Genomic DNA, 8,388 nt, shown 5'->3' on the forward strand with positions numbered 1-8,388 from the left:
TATACCTTATTCAGCTCACTGGATCCACTTTTATTTTTCCTATCCGCTTCAACAAGACACTCCCAATACTTTTGACATCGTGGCTGAATGAAATTCCATCGGCATTTGAGGCTGTTAGAAGTTCGATTAGAGGGGCACAATTCAAAGAATTGTTTATGAATCCTAGCCCAAAATGCATTAGCTTGTTGGGAGTTTCCAATAATTGGATCTTCACTAATTGCTAGGTATGCATGGCATAGAGCAACATCTTCCTCAATGGAAAAGTTTGGCAATTTAGCTCTCTTTGAACCCTCTCCAATTCCACTCATTTTAATGATCACAAAAAATAGGAAAGCACAACAATAATAAATAAACGTATGAAGAATTGTGAGTAAAGAAGAATTGTGATTTTATGAACAAAGAGGTGGGTATATATAGAAAATCTGAAATTTTCTTGGCCTTGGATCAACTAGCCGTTGGACCTGCTGATTTCAGATGCATGAAAATTGAAGATGCTGCCTTGAACTGTTTGGCATGTTTTTGAAAAATCAAAGGCATCTATTAAAGCTGCTGCCGCCTTGAATTGTTTGGCATGCATTTGAAAAATCAAAGGCATCTATTAAAGTTGTTACCTCGAACTATTTGGCATGCGTTTGAAAAATCAAAGACATCTATTAAAGCTGCTGATTCTTCACGAAAAAAACTGCTTGCTTGACATGAAATAAAAAGCTCAAATCGCCGCTCGCCTGATTCTTCATGAAATAAAAGTTGCTGCAGCCCGCCAGATTCTTCATGAAATAAAAAGTCTGAAGCTCCTGGGCTAATTCTTCATAAAACTAGCCGTGGGGGAACAGAACAACCAAAAACTGCTTCGCATGTGATTTCTTTTCCAAAGAAATACAGAGCTATGGGTCCTATGCTTTTATGCCGACTTTTACTCATTTTTTTTCTCTTTCCTCGGGTGGGTCCCGCCTACAAGGGATGTAAAATTAGATGTAAATATACATTTTATTTTACATCCCCATGGTGGTGATGTAAATGTACATCCTTTACACCCCCCATTGCGGGTGATTCCGGTGACTCGGAGTGTATATTTAACATACACCCTCATATGCACCCCCCCATTGTCTTACATCTAGGGAAAAAAATTTATTTAATCTTAATTATGAGTTAAAAAATTTATTTATATATATTTATATATATTTTTTAAAAACAGAGGCAACGTGTAAGCAAGCCTTTGTTCTTCCTTCCATTCTTCCCCCCTTCCCTCTTACCTTCACTTCAAAAATCTGATTTTGGGATGAGTTGTTCATCTATTGGAGGTAAGTCACCTAGTCTAGGCTAAGGATATTAATTGTATAAGCTAAGATAAGATTAGGGATGAGAGAAATGAAATTTGGGTGAGGAAGAGGAGAATTGAAGGAAGGGAAGAAAAAATATCTCTAAGGTGAGTCAATTTCGAAAAAATTGGTTTTAACCTTGTGATTGTGTGATTTTAGTCTCTTAAAGAATAATTTGAGTCATATGAGTGTTAAGAAAAATTGAATTAGAGTAGGTTGAATTTCTAATTTTGGATTGGGTGGATAAAGCAATTTTTCAAGTGTGGGTGTTGTTGATTTTGGTTTCATTTTGGGTTTTTGATGAGTTCTATGATAGGTATGAAGTTTAGAAGAGTTTTTGGCAGCCTTAGGAACAATCTAGGGATGTTAGAATGGTTGGAAACAACTTTGAACCAAATCTGGAAAATGTCATTTTCTGGAAATTTGCAACTCGCGAGCCTCACTTTGGCTCTCTTTTTCTCCAAATACTTTAAGTGTTTGAGGAAGTCAATCGTTGGGTTTTAACCTAGACATGGCAAGGAAAAAAATGGTTTCGTCGAATTTGGTTGAGTTTTGATAGGTCAAACACATGTGCAAAGTTTGGAAAAAAAATATGTTTTCTACAGAAAACTAGCCTCGAGCCCAACTTTGGAGCTAGTTTTCTCCTTCGTTTTAGCTCCATTTTCAACGTGGTTTTTTGGGTTAGAAACTAGATATATCAAGCTTTAAAACCATCACAAGTTTGCCCATTTTCGTTAACTTTTGGTTGGTCAAAATGTCTCACAAAATTTGGGATTCAATCAGGAAAACAAAGGAAGTTGCAGGATTTTTTTTTTTAAGACGATGAACAGAATCGGAAACAAGCCCACTCGCGGCTCCAGAGAGTGGCGGCTCATGGTAGTTGTTCCGGCAGCCTTCGAAGCCATATTTTTAGTCCATCTAACTCGATTTTTTGATCTGAGTCCGATGGTATAGGTTTCAGGTCGTTTTGAGGGGTTTAGCTTGAAGTGTGGGGTGCACTCTCTATGTTAAGAGACAAAAAATGTTTTTATCAAATTTGATTTTTCTAATTTCTTTTATGTTATTTATTTTTTCAAATATAGGAACGGGAGAGAACCCGGCAACCTCCGAAGGGTAATTTCATCATTTTAGCTTCTTAGACACGATGTAGGGTCTCTAACTTTTTCCCAATGATTAGACTATATCACTTTTTCATTGTTATCAACATGATCAACCATTAACTCCTTGTGTCTCTGTGAACTAAGAGCTCTTTCAAAACGTACAATGAATTCCATCAATGTGTTTTTTTGGTTAATATGTTGTTCGAAAAATGAATGACAACTTTAGGCCCGTTGACTACTTGACATCCCAACCTAAAACACATGTTTTACATATAATGGAACTTAATTCTACCACATAACATGAATTGAGCTCAGCCATGATGGTTTTTTCCAGCCCATTGTTTGTGATGATTTCCTCCCATTTCACATCAAATTCTTCTTTCGTGTTCATAGCCCATATATATTTGCACATTTCTGAAAAAACATTCTCCAATGCCAGGTTTTTCTGTAAACTTATTCAAGATATGCCATATGCAAAATCTATGGAATGTTGTCGGGAGAGTTACAACAATTGCCTTTGACATGATTGCATCTTGATCAGTGATGATAATTTTGGGTGGCTCACTTGGCATGACTTTCTTGAATTCCTCGAACAACTATACAAGTGAATCCGTGGTTTCACTAGTTAGGAATGCACAACCAAACAACACTGTCTGCTGATGGTTATTAACGCCTAACAAAGGCACAAAGACCATCCTTTATCAGTTCGTGTTGAACGTCGTATCAAATACCACAACATCTCTAAAAAACTTATAAGCTCGTCTTGACCTTGCATCTAATCATAAAACATTACCCATCATTCCTTCCGAATCTACCTCCATATTGACATAAAAGGATTCATTCTTTTTACATAATTATAAACATCTCTCTTAACGAACCCAACATTTTCCAATCCTCCTACTTGCACCTCAAGAAAGCTTACCTATTTATGTACAGGGATATTAACTTTGCTCATATATGTACTATAGACCTTTGTAGACTCCGTTAAGTTACGGTGATATCTCAATATATTGACTTTATCAACTGTGGTCATGTCATGGTTGTGTACCTCATTGAATCCTACAACAATGTACTTACTCTTGTCTTTTACCTTCAAAATCGCAAGTTTAGCCTTGCAACCAATTCGAGTACAACCTCACCATTTTCTCTTACGACTAACAGTGCTTGTCAACAAATACCCCTGTTTACAACATACATATTCCTTCATTGTTACCTCTCCTATCAATGTGCACGTTCTCATTGTAGAACACCAAATGCCGAATCCAGATTTCGCAACATAAATATTATAGAAATTGAACACATCGTCACAACAATTAAATTCAAGTTCCAATTTTGGTTTCAACTCCAAACTTACTTCCAGTGTCACTTGTCCTTCACACCCCATTTCACAATTCTTGCAATTTAACCATGAATTCACCACCATCATACCAACATTGGCACATGCTTTCAAAGAGCTTTAAAATATATATTAACTAACATATGATATAAAAATGATTCTCGGGTGAAATATTAAAGACCTACATACAAACTAACGTAACTCATGCTTATGCCCAACACTAAAATTGATAAATATAATATATCACTTACCTCATAAGTCATTTCCAACTTCAAAATTTCTGTGATAATGTTGCCCTTTTAGATTTGGACGTCAACCCGAAACACTTTTCATCTTCCTCAATCCTTGTTTCGACCGTGCTCAAGGATTTCAAAACAAAGAAAATAAAACCACAATGGTCGCAGTCACCAGTTTCGACGTTGCTCAAGGATTGACGAATGTTCAACCCAAAAAGACCGAACCACAAAGATGATAATATAAAATAAATGAACACTTTGTTTCTCCTGAATCAGAAACCTAGAAAAATGAGGGTTATACTTCTATGTTCTTCCTCGAATCGAATAAGGAATAACATGGGTGCTCTCTCTTCAGTGTTATTGCTCTTCCTCAATCAAAGCTGATAAAAAAATTTGTCTCCTAATTGAACAAACTGAATAGCTGGATTGGAGGGGACGTCTGTTTTCAATTGGATGTTTTGGAGGGATGAGAAAGAAGAATGTCTCGTTCTAATACAACACTTACACTTACAATTGCTTTTCATGCAGCCATTAGATTAGATCTAACGGTGTTCTCATGTAATGTTCTCATATAGGTATTCTCACTAGATAACCGTCATTGTTTGACATAGTATTTGTGACAAGACTTAAATTAAAAAAAAAAAATACCATTCTGCATTACCACACAATTATATATAGTCCTCATATTTTACATTGTTAAAGCCTCTTTAGGCCCAAAATTGTGTTTATCATAGTGTTAAGGTAGCACATAATTGCATATAGTCCTCATATTTTACATTGTTAAAGCCTCTTTAGACCCAAAATTGTCTTTATCATAGTGTTAAGGTAGAGAATGATGAAACTATTCCTTTAATTCTCTAACAATTTCTTATTAATTGTTTTATTGTTAAACTTGGCTTCGTATATAGAAACGAAAGGCTTTTTTTTGTCTCTTGACTTTTGAAAATGACACTATTTTTTGTATAGTTTTCTTCCGATAATTGGAGTAGACATGTAGCAAAGGATAAACTATCAAAATCGTAGGTGAGTATACATGTTCCCAAATTATGCTAAAATTTGATTAGTACAAATTTAAAAGTATATGTTTAAATTTTGTCTCATCTCATGTTATTTATGTATAGATTGACAATGGAAAAGTGAAAGATCAATTAGAGAGGAACAAGTGGCGCAAGTGGTTTTGATCGTTGCATGTCTTCCTCCTATGTGCAAATTATATAGGCTTAAATGTCAAAATAGTCAATGTATTTTAATCATTTGGCCAATTTAGTCCCCGTGCGGCTATACTATTTTTTATATAATAAAAACGCAGTAGTATATCCGAGCGACGATACCCTTTAATTATATTGTATTTAAACATCGTATTTCTTATTAATTTTTTTATTGTTAATTTTTTAAAAAAAAATGAAAAAATGAAAAAATACTCAAATACCAAAAACAAATAAATTTTGTTACAACAATTATTTTGTACAACTCTGAGTATCTCCGTATTTTCTTGATTTGCACTATAGCCCACATAATTTGCAATAAAGACCCTCATGAGTCCTGACAATATCATCGTCTAATATCCAGATCTACTTTCTTCCTCTAATTTCTCTAACATCTTCATCTTTCCATTTCAAAACTGCATACAATCAGATTCTGTGAACAAAAACAAAGATGCTAAAAAGTTACCAAAAATCAAATCAAAGCAAATTTAATTGATATCAAAATATTGGGCATAACAAAATTTTCAAAAAAATAGACCTTAAGATTCACTCATAAACTCACCCATAAACAACAAATTTCAATATCCGTGCTCTATCTATAGAGTATAGATTATCATACTTTGATTATGAAAAATAAAAAAAATTAAAAAAATCATACTTTGAATGTGTGTTGTACAATGCCACAAAATTCAATATTCGTGCCGAATATTGAGACATAATAGTGTAAGTAACAAGAAACATGCTTTTTCTATTGTCATTGGACACAAAACTATTGTGTCTTCTTTATATATCACACAAATATTACATATTTGTGTAAAATGTAGTTCAAAAAGACATGAACTTGGTTTTTGTGATATTTGGGTCGTGCCTTTAGCCCACTTTTGTAGTAATGCCAACTCCCAATCCAACCCATTCCTCCCAATCCCAGCCATTCTCATCTCATTCCCAACCCAGTTCATGGACAAAAGAATCACCGAAATACTATCAATTCCTTTTGTTAATCCCAAACTTTTTAGAGAGCATCATGAGAACATTTATCCATCAAATAGAAACCTTCAGAGTTGTTACGTTCCTTGGAAGAATGCTTTTGACAAACATATGAGTCTCAAAGCTACTACCTCATTTAGATATGAAAGGGATGCAGCCATCCGAGCCCCATGGGACAACGCCTTCGAAGCATTTGAGACCTTATTGGAGCATTTCAAAGCGAATGTAGATTTGTTTCTCCTGATGTCCAATGTGGTGATGCTCAAGCTACATGACGCAACTAATCTCATGTGTCTCTTCGTTTTGAAAGGCTCCAATGAGGCTCAAATGCTTCAAGGGCGTTGTCTCATGGGGCTTGGATGGCTGCGTCCCTTTCATATCTAAATAGGGTAGCGACTTTAAGCCTCACATGTTTGTCAAAAGCATTCTGCCATGGGTTTGTAATAACTATTATGATTTCATTTTCTATTTACTTAGAAACTTATATGTTTGGATGATGATTGTTATTGGTTTCGTTTAGAAACTTGGAATCTTGATTTAGTTTAAAAATATGTTTTTGCAAAAAATTATTGATGAGGTTGATGGATGATATAAATACCTGCACGGACACGACTTGCATGGAATGGGTAATTTCAACTCTCTAATGTTTTCATGTTACTTCATTATTTTGTACAATATAATATTTTGGTTAATATGATATTCTTATGCATTTGTTTTGGTTGATTTTTCGAAAGGACAATGCAAGGAATCAAGGAGAGAAGTTGTTCTTACAACTGCAAATGCACAATATATCTCAGCTTGGTGTAACTAATTATCCCTCTTAATATTTCACACGCTATAAAAGAAAAAAAGAAATTGCTAAAATGAGCGTCTAGAAAAATACAGTGGATGAAGGACTCAAGATTCATTCATAAACTCACCCATAAACAACAAATTTCAATATCTATGCTCTATCTATAGAGTATAGACTATCATACTTTGATTGTGAACAAAAAAAAAAAAAAAGACTATCATACTTTGAATGTGTGCGGTACAATGCCACAAAATTCAATATTTGTGCCCAATACTGAGCCATAATAGTGTAAGTAACAAGAAACATGTTTTTTCTGTTGTCATTGGACATAAAACTATTGTGTCTTCTTTACATATCACACAAATACTACATATTTGTGTAAAATGTAGTTCAAAAAGACATGAACTTGGTTTTTGTGATATTTGGGTCGTGCCTTTAGCCCACTTTTGTAGTAATGCCAACTCTCAATCCAACCCATTCCTCCCAATCCCAGCCATTCTCATCTCATTCCCAACCCAGTTCATGGACAAAAGAATCACCGAAATACTATCAATTCCTTTTGTTAATCCCAAACTTTTTAGAGAGCATCATGGGAACATTTATCCATCAAATAGAAACCTTCGAAGTTGTTACGTCCCTTGGAAGAATGCTTTTGACAAATATGTGAGCCTCAAAGCCACTGCCCCATTTAGATATGAAAGGGATGCAGCCATCCGAGCCCTATGGGACAACGCCCTTTAAGCATTTGAGGCCTCATTGGAGCATTTCAAAGCGAATGTAGATTTGTTTCTCCCAGAGTCCAATGTGGTGATGCTCAAGCTACAGGACGCAACTAATATCAGGCGTCTCTTCGGATAGACCGAGCAATGTTGCCATATGATGGTCACGATGCATCTCGAAGAGACGCCTGAGATTAGTTCCATCCTCTAGCTTAAGCATCACCACATTGGACTCTGAGAGAAACAAATCTACCTCCGTTTTGAAAGACTCTAATGAGGCCTTAAATACTTCAAGGGCATTGCCCCATAGGGCTAAGATGACTGCATCTTTTTCATATCTAAATGGGGTAGCGGCTTTGAGGCTCACATATTTGTCAAAAGCATTTTGCCACGGGTTTGTAATAACTATTATGATTTCATTTTCTATTTACTTAGAAACTTATATGTTTGGATGATGATTGTTATTGGTTTCGTATAGAAACTTGGAATCCTGATGATGTTATAAAATATGATGTTATTTTAAGAATTGTTAATGTGAAAGGATTTTTGAAAATAGTCTAGATATTTTTGGTATTACTCTAACCTCAACAGAGATACGAAGGAATGACACATATATATCCTTGATAGATGATATTGAAGAAATTTTTATACAAAGCATTACCAAAGCTCGCTTTGTCGGAGGAAAATGAGATA

This window comes from Prunus mume, linkage group LG8, assembly GCF_029339155.1.
Source record: "Prunus mume cultivar Tortuosa linkage group LG8, ASM2933915v1, whole genome shotgun sequence".
NCBI lineage: Eukaryota > Viridiplantae > Streptophyta > Magnoliopsida > Rosales > Rosaceae > Prunus > Prunus mume.